Source organism: Triticum aestivum, chromosome 1A (assembly GCF_018294505.1).
Source record: "Triticum aestivum cultivar Chinese Spring chromosome 1A, IWGSC CS RefSeq v2.1, whole genome shotgun sequence".
NCBI lineage: Eukaryota > Viridiplantae > Streptophyta > Magnoliopsida > Poales > Poaceae > Triticum > Triticum aestivum.
Window position 1 is genome coordinate 155109990 of NC_057794.1, and position 14303 is coordinate 155124292.

The following is a 14303-nucleotide window of genomic DNA, read 5'->3' on the forward strand; positions in this document are numbered from 1 at the left end:
TATCATAATGTTGATTCTTTGATTGTGGGTTATCAAGATCAACAGCAGGTTCAATTTCTACATCATTATCATTACTAGGTTGAGCATCATTATGAACATCATCATTAACATTTTGATTAGGTTCATGTTCATTACCAGATTGTGTTTCAGCATCAGAAATAGAAATATCATTTGGATTATCAGGTGGTTCAGCAATAGGTTCACTAGAAGTTTGCACAGTTCTATCATTTTTCTTTTTGTTCCTTTTAGAAGAACTAGGTGCATCAATATTATTTCTTTGAGAATCTTGCTCAATTCTCTTAGGGTGGCCTTCAGGATACAAAGGTTCCTAAGTCTTTCTACCAGTTCTAGTAGCCACTTTAACAACACAATTATTTTTCTTACTATTCATCTCATTGAGCAATTCCTTTTGAGCTTTAAGTACTTGTTCTACTTGAGTGGTAACCATAGAAGCATGTTTGCTAACAAGTTTAAGTTCACCTCTAATAGTAGCCATATAATCACCCAAGTATTTAATCATATCAGCATTTTGTTTTAATTGTCTACCAAAATAAGCATTGAAGTCTTCTTGCTTAAACATAAAATTATCAAACTCATCCAAGCATTGACTAGCAATTTTAGTAGGAGGGATTTCAGCTTTATCGTATCTATAGAGAGAATTTACCTTTACTACCTGTGCCGGGTTATCGTGGCCTGGAGGTTCTTTAATAAATAAAGGATTAAGATCATATATTTCTTCATTAGGCGATAAATTGAGACCATGTATTTCTTCAATAGGAGGTAAATTCTTAACATCTTCAGCTTTAATACCTTTTTCTTTCATAGATTTCTTTGCCTCTTGCATATCTTTAGGATTGAGAAATAGAACACCTGTCTTCTTCGGAGTTGGTTTAGGAATAGGATTATTAATTGGAGCAGGAGCTGCCTCAGGAGCTGGCTCAGGAGGTGCCCAATTATTTTCATTTGTCAACATATTATTCAATAAGATTTCAGCTTCATCCGGTGTTCTTTCCCTGAAAAGAGAACCAGCACAACTATCCAGGTAATCTCTGGAAGCATCGGTTAGTCCATTATAAAAGATATCAAGTATTTCATTTTTCTTAAGAGGATGATCAGGCAAAGCATTAAGTAACTTGAGAAGCCTCCCCCAAGCTTGTGGAAGACTCTCTTCTTTAATTTGCACAAAGTTGTATATTTCCTTTGAAGCAGCTTGTTTCTTATGAGCAGGGAAATATTTAGCAGAGAAGTAATAAATCATATCATGGGGACTACGCACACAACCGGGATCAAGAGAATTAAACCATATCTTAGCATCACCCTTTAATGAGAACAGAAATATTTTAAGGATGTAAAAGTAGTGAGATCTCTCATCATTAGTGAACAGGGTGGCTATATCATTTAATTTAGTAAGATGTGCTCCAACAGTTTCAGATTCATAGCCATGAAAAGCATCAGATTCAACCAAAGTAATTATATCAGGATCAATAGAGAATTCATAATCCTTATCAGCAACACATATAGGTGAAGTAGAAAACATAGGGTCAGGTCTCATCCTAGCATTTGGAGATTGCTTATTCCATTTAGCTAATAACCTTTTGAGTTCACATCTATCTTTTGAAGGCTAAAATAGCTAAAGAAGCATCTTGATCAAATAAATAACCCTCAAGAATAACAAGTGATTCTTCATCATCACTTTCATCTTCATAATCAAATTCAATATTTTCATTCTCTCTAGCCCTAGCAAGTCGTTCCTCTAGAAAATCACTAAGTGGCATAGTAGTATCAGGCATAGAGGTAGTTTCATCATAAGTATCATGCATAGCAGAAGTAGCATCATCAATAACATGCGGCATATCAGAACGAATAGCAGAAGCGGGTGTAGGTGTCGCAAGCTTACTCATAACAGAAGGTGAATCAAGTGCAGAGGTAGATGGAAGTTCCTTACCTCCCCTTGTAGTTGAGGGATAGATCTTGGTTTTTGGATCTCTCAAGTTCTTCATAGTGTCCAGCAGATATAAATCCCAAGTGACTCAAAGAATAGAGCTATGCTCAGCGGCAACAGCGCCAGAAATTAGTCTTGATAACCCACAAGTATAGGGGATCGCAATAGCTTTCGAGGGTAGAGTATTCAACCCAAATTTATTGATTCGACACAAGGGGAGCCAAAGAATGTTCTCAAGTATTAGCAGCTGAGTTGTCAATTCAACCACACCTGGAAACTTAGTATCTGCAGCAAAGTGTTTAGTAGCAAAGTAATATGATAGTGATGGTAACGGTAACAAAAGAGTAACGAAAGCAAAGTAATGTTTTTGGTATTTTGTAGTGATTGTAACAATAGCAACGGGAAAGTAAATAAGCGTAAACTAGTATATGGAAAGCTCGTAGGCATCGGATCAATGATGGATAATTATGCCGCATGTGGTTCATCATGTAACAGTCATAACATAGGGTGACACAGAACTAGCTCCAATTCATCAATGTAATGTAGGCATGTATTCCGAATATAGTCATACGTGCTTATGGAAAAGAACTTGCATGACATCTTTTGTCGTACCCTCCTGTGGCAGCGGGGTCCTAATGCAAACTAAGGGATATTAAGGCCTCCTTTTAATAGAGAACCGGAACAAAGCATTAGCACATAGTGAATACATGAACTCCTCAAACTACGGTCATCACCGATAAGTATCCCGATTATTGTCACTTCGGGGTTAACGGATCATAACACATAATAAGTGACTATAGACTTGCAAGATAGGATCTAGAACTCTCATATATTGATGAAAACATAATAGGTTCAGATCTGAAATCATGGCACTCGGGCGACAAGCATTAAGCATAGCAAAGTCATAGCAACATCAATCTCGGAACACAGTGGATACTAAGGATCAAACCCTAACAAAACTAACTCGATTACATGGTGAATCTCATCCAACCCATCACCATCCAGCAAGCCTGCGATGGAATTACTCACGCACGGTGGTGAGCATCATGAAATTGGTGATGGAGGATGGTTGATGATGACGACGGCGACGAATCCCCCACTTCGGAGCCCCGAACGGACTCTAGATTAGCCCTCCCGAGAGGTTTTAGGGCTTGGCGGCGGCTCCGTATCATAAAACGCGATGATTTCTTCTCTCCTATTTTTTTCTCCCCGAAAGAAGTTATATAGAGTTGGAGTCGGGGGGTCTCCAGGGGGCCCACGAGGTAGGGGGGCGCGCCCTAGGGAGGCGCCCCCCACCCTCGTGAGAAGGGTGTGGGCCCCTTGGTCTTCATCTTTGGCGAGGATTTTTTATTATTTATTGTAAGATATTCCGTGGAGTTTCAGGTCATTCCAAGAACTTTTGTTTTCTGCACATAAAACAACATCATGGCAATTATGCTGAAAACAGCGTCAGTCCGGGTTAGTTCCATTCAAATCATACAAGTTAGAGTCCAAAACAAGGGCAAAAGTGTTTGGAAAAGTAGATACGACGGAGACGTATCAAGCACATGCCGCCGCCGCGTTGCCTTGCCTTCGCTATGATGACCATGTACATCTACGACTATGCACCTCCACAACCACTGGTTACGCCAAGATCGACTACCGGGTTCGCCATGTACCCCATCGGCAAGACCGATGACCGAATGACTTCATACCGAAACGACAAGTTCCTCTCCGAACCTTGTATGCCCACCGTCGCAAGAACAAGACCAGCAGTCCGAAGACCCCAAGTACCACGACGCCCGGAGCCCTCAGATACGTCAAGTTTGACTACACTGCAAGATAAAGAACTCCAAGTACCTCGACACCCGGTGCCTAGAACGACTACCGACGCCGAAGACCCATGAACAAAAACCATCAAGTTTGACTACCATCGACGTGCACTTCGCCAAGTACCACGTCGTTTTTGGAAGACCCGGGAATATCAATTTCTCTGCCATGCACGGTTACGGTGTTGCAGATCCGGCAAGTACCCTCTCGTGATCGCCAAGTTCAACTACCGCTAACATGTACAACTACCGTCGCGAGAACGTCTACGTCCACCACTTCCACTACGAACGCGTTCCGCCCGAAACGCATGCTTCGAAGGTATACCACCGAGATGACGCCCGTGGATGAATGCTCGCGATGTATGAGTTGAACCGTGTGTTGCTCCGTGTCCAAGTTGTCGGTGCACATTGCCCCTCTTTTGCCTTGTCACCGACATGTGGGAACCCGGTATCCGGGATCACCCCACCATCTCTAGCATGTTCCGAACATCCGCACCCTTGCTTCCTTTGCACCGGTATCTCAGTGAGCTACCGGAACCGATATGTTGTCGTGGCATCATTTTTGGATTCATCGCCGTGGCACCCTTTCTTTCCACCATGGTGACAAATGCTTCATAATGCTCTTATCAATATTTTCATAAAACTTTCATAAACTTGCATATGTCATCCACATCATATGGTAGCTTGCATTATATCTCTGGATTCCCCTACAGTTATACTAGCAAGAAAGTTTCTAAATTCAGATTTAGGGGGATCCCTAACACTACCCCATTGTGGATGTTTGCAAGCAAAAGTGAAATCCTCTAAGTCCATGGTATAAGATTTGTTATAAAGATCAAACATGACTGAAGGAGAATTACGGGAAGATGAATACTCAAACCTCCTCGCAAAAGAGCTTGTGAGCTCATGATACTGGGGGCATTTGTCTGCCTCAAAGTCCTCAAGATCGGCATTACGCAAATATGCGTTAAATTCTTCTTTAATTCCCGCTCGATCCATAAAATTTTCAGAAGGCCACTCATAAGGACGCACTGGAGCGTCTCTTGGTGGCTCTTCATCAACATCACGCATTGCAAGCCTGGGTCCTTGCTTCTTTGAAGAACCACCTTGGAACATTTTCCTAAACATATTTCTTCCTCTCAAAAATTCTGAATTTTTTTAGTAACTTCAAAATAAAAGTAAACCAAACTCAATAATATTGATAACAGCTACTCCTACAAGTGCCTAGGGCCTATATCATGCATCAAAACTACTTTTGACCATATAAATTTGACATGCAAGCTCAAGAACAGGGTCACCTAAGCAGTAAAAATTTGCAATGAATAAAGCACTAGAACAAAAACTAATTGGACCAATGGAGGAGTCACATACCAAGGAACAATCTCCCCAAGCAGTTTTGTGAGAGGTGCTTTGAGCAAGGAGATCGAAAATGGCAGCAAAACAAGCTTGGACTCGGGTTTGAGTTGGTTTTTCGTGTTTGGGGGAGGAAGATGAAGTGTGTGGCTGAAAGAATAAGTGGAGGAGGGCCACCGTGGGCCCACGAGGCAGGGGGGCACGCCCTAGGGGCGTGCACGTGCCCTCCACCCTCGTGGCAAGGTGGTTGCCCCTCTGGTGTGTTCTTTGTTCCATAAATCCTCAAATATTCTATAAAAATTCATATTTAATTTTCAGGGCATTTGGAGAACTTTTATTTTCGAGGTATTTTTATATTGCATGGATAATCAGATAACAGACAGAGAATTATTTATTTTGTTTTATTTCAACTAAATAACAGAAAGTATAGAAAGGGTACAGAGGGTTGTGCTTCTAGTTTCATCCATATCATGCTTGTCAAAAGGAATCCACTAACAAGGTTGATCAAGTCTTGTTAACAAACTCATTCCGATTAACATGAAACCGGAGAAATTTCGAATAACACTAGGTTACCTCAACGGGGATCTGCACATCCCCAATAATAAGTATATCATATTTCTTCTTGACAGTAGGAAGAGGAAATTCAAAACCTCCAAATATAATCGATGGAATTTTTCCGATAGAATTGATACTATGAACTTGAGGTTGTTTCCTCGGAAAGTGTACTGTATGCTCATTACCATTAACATGAAAACTGACATTGCCTTTGTTGCAATCAATAACAGCCCCTGCAGTATTAAGAAAAGGTCTTCCAAGAATAATAGACATACTATCGTCCTCGGGAATATCAAGAATAACAAAGTCCGTTAAAATAGTAACGTTTGCAACCACAACAGGCACGTCCTCACAAATGCCGACAGGTATAGCAGTTGATTTATCAGCCATTTGCAAAGATATTTCAGTAGGTGTCAACTTATTCAAGTCAAGTCTACGATATAAAGAGAGAGGCATAACACTAACACCGGCTCCAAGATCACATAAAGCAGTTGTAACATAGTTTCTTTTAATGGAGCATGGTATAGTAGGTACTCCTGGATCCCCAAGTTTCTTTGGTATTCCACCCTTAAAAGTATAATTAGCAAGCATGGTGGAAATTTCAGCTTCCGGTATCTTTCTTTTATTTGTAACAATATCTTTCATGTACTTAGCATAAGGATTCATTTTAAGCATATCAGTCAATTGCATACGCAAAAATATTGGTCTAATCATTCCAGCAAAGCGCTCAAAATCCTCATCATCCTTTTTCTTGGATGGTTTGGGAGGAAAAGGCATGGGTTTCTGAACCCAGGGTTCTCTTTCTTTACCATGTTTCCTAGCAACAAAGTCTTTCTTATCATAATGTTGATTCTTTGATTGTGGGTTATCAAGATCAACAGCAGGTTCAATTTCTACATCATTATCATTACTAGGTTGAGCATCATTATGAACATCATCATTAACATTTTGATTAGGTTCATGTTCATTACCAGATTGTGTTTCAGCATCAGAAATAGAAATATCATTTGGATTATCAGGTGGTTCAGCAATAGGTTCACTAGAAGTTTGCACAGTTCTATCATTTTTCTTTTTGTTCCTTTTAGAAGAACTAGGTGCATCAATATTATTTCTTTGAGAATCTTGCTCAATTCTCTTAGGGTGGCCTTCAGGATACAAAGGTTCCTAAGTCTTTCTACCAGTTCTAGTAGCCACTTTAACAACACAATTATTTTTCTTACTATTCATCTCATTGAGCAATTCCTTTTGAGCTTTAAGTACTTGTTCTACTTGAGTGGTAACCATAGAAGCATGTTTGCTAACAAGTTTAAGTTCACCTCTAATAGTAGCCATATAATCACCCAAGTATTTAATCATATCAGCATTTTGTTTTAATTGTCTACCAAAATAAGCATTGAAGTCTTCTTGCTTAAACATAAAATTATCAAACTCATCCAAGCATTGACTAGCAATTTTAGTAGGAGGGATTTCAGCTTTATCGTATCTATAGAGAGAATTTACCTTTACTACCTGTGCCGGGTTATCGCGGCCTGGAGGTTCTTTAATAAATAAAGGATTAAGATCATATATTTCTTCATCAGGCGATAAATTGAGACCATGTATTTCTTCAATAGGAGGTAAATTCTTAACATCTTCAGCTTTAATACCTTTTTCTTTCATAGATTTCTTTGCCTCTTGCATATCTTTAGGATTGAGAAATAGAACACCTGTCTTCTTCGGAGTTGGTTTAGGAATAGGATTATTAATTGGAGCAGGAGCTGCCTCAGGAGCTGGCTCAGGAGGTGCCCAATTATTTTCATTTGTCAACATATTATTCAATAAGATTTCAGCTTCATCCGGTGTTCTTTCCCTGAAAAGAGAACCAGCACAACTATCCAGGTAATCTCTGGAAGCATCGGTTAGTCCATTATAAAAGATATCAAGTATTTCATTTTTCTTAAGAGGATGATCAGGCAAAGCATTAAGTAACTTGAGAAGCCTCCCCCAAGCTTGTGGAAGACTCTCTTCTTTAATTTGCACAAAGTTGTATATTTCCTTTGAAGCAGCTTGTTTCTTATGAGCAGGGAAATATTTAGCAGAGAAGTAATAAATCATATCATGGGGACTACGCACACAACCGGGATCAAGAGAATTAAACCATATCTTAGCATCACCCTTTAATGAGAACAGAAATATTTTAAGGATGTAAAAGTAGCGAGATCTCTCATCATTAGTGAACAGGGTGGCTATATCATTTAATTTAGTAAGATGTGCTCCAACAGTTTCAGATTCATAGCCATGAAAAGCATCAGATTCAACCAAAGTAATTATATCAGGATCAATAGAGAATTCATAATCCTTATCAGCAACACATATAGGTGAAGTAGAAAACATAGGGTCAGGTCTCATCCTAGCATTTGGAGATTGCTTATTCCATTTAGCTAATAACCTTTTGAGTTCACATCTATCTTTTGAAGGCTAAAATAGCTAAAGAAGCATCTTGATCAAATAAATAACCCTCAAGAATAACAAGTGATTCTTCATCATCACTTTCATCTTCATAATCAAATTCAATATTTTCATTCTCTCTAGCCCTAGCAAGTCGTTCCTCTAGAAAATCACTAAGTGGCATAGTAGTATCAGGCATAGAGGTAGTTTCATCATAAGTATCATGCATAGCAGAAGTAGCATCATCAATAACATGCGGCATATCAGAATGAATAGCAGAAGCGGGTGTAGGTGTCGCAAGCTTACTCATAACAGAAGGTGAATCAAGTGCAGAGGTAGATGGAAGTTCCTTACCTCCCCTTGTAGTTGAGGGATAGATCTTGGTTTTTGGATCTCTCAAGTTCTTCATAGTGTCCAGCAGATATAAATCCCAAGTGACTCAAAGAATAGAGCTATGCTCACCGGCAACAGCGCCAGAAATTAGTCTTGATAACCCACAAGTATAGGGGATCGCAACAGCTTTCGAGGGTAGAGTATTCAACCCAAATTTATTGATTCGACACAAGGGGAGCCAAAGAATGTTCTCAAGTATTAGCAGCTGAGTTGTCAATTCAACCACACCTGGAAACTTAGTATCTGCAGCAAAGTGTTTAGTAGCAAAGTAATATGATAGTGATGGTAACGGTAACAAAAGAGTAACGAAAGCAAAGTAATGTTTTTGGTATTTTGTAGTGATTGTAACAATAGCAACGGGAAAGTAAATAAGCGTAAACTAGTATATGGAAAGCTCGTAGGCATCGGATCAATGATGGATAATTATGCCGCATGTGGTTCATCATGTAACAGTCATAACATAGGGTGACACAGAACTAGCTCCAATTCATCAATGTAATGTAGGCATGTATTCCGAATATAGTCATACGTGCTTATGGAAAAGAACTTGCATGACATCTTTTGTCGTACCCTCCCGTGGCAGCGGGGTCCTAATGGAAACTAAGGGATATTAAGGCCTCCTTTTAATAGAGAACCGGAACAAAGCATTAGCACATAGTGAATACATGAACTCCTCAAACTACGGTCATCACCGATAAGTATCCCGATTATTGTCACTTCGGGGTTAACGGATCATAACACATAATAAGTGACTATAGACTTGCAAGATAGGATCTAGAACTCTCATATATTGATGAAAACATAATAGGTTCAGATCTAAAATCATGGCACTCGGGCGACAAGCATTAAGCATAGCAAAGTCATAGCAACATCAATCTCGGAACATAGTGGATACTAAGGATCAAACCCTAACAAAACTAACTCGATTACATGGTGAATCTCATCCAACCCATCACCATCCAGCAAGCCTGCGATGGAATTACTCACGCACGGCGGTGAGCATCATGAAATTGGTGATGGAGGATGGTTGATGATGACGACGGCGACGAATCCCCCACTTCGGAGCCCCGAACGGACTCTAGATTAGCCCTCCCGAGAGGTTTTAGGGCTTGGCGGCGGCTCCGTATCATAAAACGCGATGATTTCTTCTCTCCTATTTTTTTCTCCCCGAAAGAAGTTATATAGAGTTGGAGTCGGGGGGTCTCCAGGGGGCCCACGAGGTAGGGGGGCGCGCCCTAGGGAGGCGCCCCCACCCTCGTGAGTAGGGTGTGGGCCCCTTGGTCTTCATCTTTGGCGAGGATTTTTTTATTATTTATTGTAAGATATTCCGTGGAGTTTCAGGTCATTCCAAGAACTTTTATTTTCTACACATAAAACAACATCATGGCAATTATGCTGAAAACAGCGTCAGTTCGGGTTAGTTCCATTCAAATCATACAAGTTAGAGTCCAAAACAAGGGCAAAAGTGTTTGGAAAAGTAGATACGACGGAGACGTATCAAGCACATGCCGCCGCCGCGTTGCCTTGCCTTCGCTATGATGACCCTGTACATCTACGACTATGCACCTCTACAACCACTGGTACCCCATCGGCAAGACCAACGACCGAATGACTTCATACCGAAATGACAAGTTCCTCTCCGAACCTTGTATGCCCACCGTCGCAAGAACAAGACCAGCAAGTCCGGAGACCCCAAGTACCACGACGCCCGGAGCCCTCAGATACGTCAAGTTTGACTACACTGCAAGATAAAGAACGCCAAGTACCTCGACACCCGGTGCCTAGAACGACTACCGACGCCGAAGACCCATGAACAAAAACCATCAAGTTTGACTACCATCGACGTGCACTTCGCCAAGTACCACGTCGTTTTTGGAAGACCCGGGAATATCAAGTTCTCTGCCATGAACGGTCACGGTGTTGCAGATCCGGCAAGTACCCTCTCGTGATCGCCAAGTTCAACTACCGCTAACATGTACAACTACCATCGTGAGAACGTCTACGTCCACCACTTCCACTACGAACTCATTCCACCGAAACGCATGATTCGAAGGTATACCACCGAGATGACGCCCGTGGATGAATGCTTGCAATGTATGAGTTGAACCGTGTGTTGCTCCGTGTCCGAGTTGTCGGTGCACATTGCCCCTCTTTTGCCTTGTCACCGACATGTGGGAACCCGGTATCCGGGATCACCCCACCATCTCTAGCATGTTCCGAACATCCGCACCCTTGCTTCCTTTGCACCGGTATCTCCGTGAGCTACCGGAACCGATATGTTGTCGTGGCATCATTTTTGGATTCATCGCCGTGGCACCCTTTCTTTCCACCATGGTGACAAATGCTTCATAATGCTCTTATCAATATTATCATAAAACTTGCATAAACTTGCATATGTCATCCGCATCATGATAATAACAACAAGAAGTTTTAAATTGATGTTTGCTTCATTTGCTAAATGCATATGGGGATTTACCGGATTTGTTGGTTGTTTTTCCGGCCTCATTTAAATTTTCCTAGATAGGTAGTTTTATTATGCTTCACCCTCTTGCCATGTTAATCAACATTTAACATTGTTGGGTTCCTAAACAAGAGAGAACTAAATAAGTCATGTGTTGTTCCGTCAAGATGCAACTCGTTGCATATTGAGCTCCACTTAATTTGTAGAATTGCTTGTGCTCTTTGCCATGCCCTCATTAAACCGGACATGCATCATATTTGGTTGTGCATCATGCTATGTTTATGTGGTGGTTGTTCACTATGTTGTTTGCTTCTTGCCGGGTTGCTTCTCTCGTTAGCTTCGGTTCCATTCCAGAGTTGTGAGGTTCGTTCAACTACGTCCGTTCGTCTTCTTCATGGACTCGTTCTTCTTCCTTGCAGGATCTCAGGCAAGATGACCATACCCTTGAAATCACTTCTATCTTTGCTTGCTAGTTGCTCATTCTTTTGCTTTGCCGCGATACCTACCACTTGCTATATCATGCCTCCCATATTGCCATGTCAAGCCTATAACCCACCTTTCCTAGCAAACCATTGTTTGGCCATGTTACCGCTTTGCTCAGCCCCTCTTATAGCGTTGCTAGTTGCAGGTGAAGATGGAGTTTGTTCCATGTTTGGAACATGGATATATTGGGATATCACAATATCTCTTATTTTAATTAATGCATCTATATACTTGGTAAAGGGTGGAAGCCTTGGCCTTATGCCTAGTGTTTTGTTCCACTCTTGCCGCCCTAGTTTCCGTCATACTGGTGTTATGTTCCTTGATTTTGCGTTCCTTACGCGGTTGGGTGTTATGGGAATCCCTTGACAGTTCGCTTTGAATAAAACTCCTCCAGCAAGGCCCAACCTTGGTTTTACCTTTTGCCTCACCATGACCTACCTTTTCCCTTGGGAGTCGCGCTCCCGAGGGTCATCTTTATTTTAAGCCTCCCGGGCCAGTGCTTGTCTAAGTGTTGGTCCGAACCGAGTAGACTGCGGGGCCACCTCGGGGAAACTTGAGGTTTTGTTTTACTCGTAGGATGTCTCATCCGGTGTTGCCCTGAGAACGAGATATGTGCAGCTCCTATTGGGATGTTGGTGCATCGGGCGGTCTTGCTGGTCTTGTTTTACCATTGTCGAAATGTCTTGTAACCGGGATTCTGAGGCTGATCGGGTCTTCCCGCTAGAAGGAATATCCTTCATTGACCGTGAGAGCTTGTGATGGGCTAAGTTGGGACACCCCTGCGGGGTTTTGAACTTTCGAAAGTCGTGCCCGCGATTATGGGCAGATGGGAATTTGTTAATGTCCGGTTGTAGAGAACTTGACACTTAACTCAATTAAAATGCATCAACCGCATGTGTAGCCGTGATGGTCTCTTTCCGGTGGAGTCCGGGAAGTGAACAAGGTTTTGGAGTTATGCTTGAATGTAAGTAGTTTCAGGATCACTTCTTGATCACTTCTAGTTCACGACCGTGCTTTGCTTCTCTTCTCGCTCTTATTTGCGTAAGTTAGCCACCATATATGCTAGTGCTTGCTGCGGCTCCACCTCACTACCTTTTCCTACCCATAAGCTTAAATAGTCTTCATCTCGCGGGTGTGAGCTTGTTGAGTCCCTGTGACTCACAGATTACTTCAAACAGTTGTAGGTGCTGATGATACCATGCAGGTGACGCAACCGAGCTCAAGGAGGAGCTTGATGAAGATCGTGCTTGTTGTGTTGTTTCTTTTCTAGTTGATTAGTATTGGAGCCCAGTCGGGGCGGTCAGGGATCTTTTGCATTAGGGGTTATCTTTCTTTATTTGGTTCCATAGTCGGACCTTGATTGTATTCTGGTTGATGTAATGCTATATTTATGTATTGTGTGAAGTGGCGATTGTAAGCCAACTCTTTATCCCTTTCTTATTTAGTACATGGGAGGTGTAAAGATTACCTCTCTTGCGACATGCCTACTATGCGGTTATGCCTCTAAGTCATGCTCCAACATGTGGGAGATATAGCCGCATCGTGGGTGTTATAGTTCGTCAGGAAAAGGCTTGTGGCGAACGTTTGTCGGATAATGATTTATGGACACATGCATTGCATTGATACGTTCCCCCCTCTCTTTCATGCACATGCACCCTCATGAGTCACGACTCTCCCGAGTCCTCTCGCAGACTCGCACGTCGCACCCACCGTCTATCTGCAGGTAGACGCCACTCACATATGTGCTCTTCACACCCTACCCTCGGAACTTCTAAAAAACAAAAGACGGCGCACACATTTTATTTTAGCTCACACGTCACACACTTATACTATTACTCTTGCGGCGAATGTTCTTTGGGCATAGTATATTGTACTCTCACGAAGAGAAGCAGTGCACGCACGCACTAGTTCTCTCACACCCGCTCGCGGGTACACGTAGGAGCGCAATTTTTTGAAGCTGGTACAACAAAATCACTCCACTATATATAAAAGCAGGAGCCTTAGCGCTTGCTTTACTAGGGTTCCTCTCGTTCACTCTCTCATGCTCTCTAGATCAAAGCAACACATAGGTGGCCACACTCTCTCTCACCTCACCGCTGGTCACAAATCCGGCCGGACAACCTCTACCGGGGCAGGGGTGTAGGTGCATCGTTCACGCTGCCGTCGGCAGCGAGGGAGGAGACGAACGGCTGCCCGCGCGTCCCGATCGGCGGTCGTGTCGTTCTCTCCGAGAGAGCGCCGGCTCGAGAGGGCCTCCAAGCCCTTCTTCCTCCCTGCGGTATTCTGGCCAAGATGAGGCCTCCCAACGCCATCTTTGCCACATGCCGACGACCCTCAGGTATATATTCCTTCGAAACCTGCCTTGCTCTACTGCCCCAGCTCCCTTTGTGTGGATCCTTTTCTACTTCCGTCCGCTGTTCCAAAGCCACCTAGACTTCTACTATTATTAGAAGTAAAGCTAGTTCATACAATCAACTCAAAGCGTTGGTTCAAACAGGGAAGATAGTGGGAAAGCTGTAGCATGAATCTAGGACTTGGTTCTAAGAGGAAACGGGGGAAAGTAGTAATATCTATCACTGCTTAAATAACCATATCTCGTATTTGCGCAAACAGGGATGTCTATCTCCATATTGTTTCGGGATGTCTGTCTACGTATCGTTTCTATCCGCGCAATCAAAAGCACACACCTCCGTTTTAGTACAACTGCGCAAAATGAGATGGCTGTCCCTTATTGCCGTCGTCTAACCTCCCATCTTCAAGGTATCCCTACATTGGTAGTAACTAAGGTAGAATGACCAACGCAATCTAAAAGAAGCTGATTCGTTCGTTTTACTTCCTGATTGCAGTGCAGGGACGAACGAAAACAACTGCATCCTAGTCC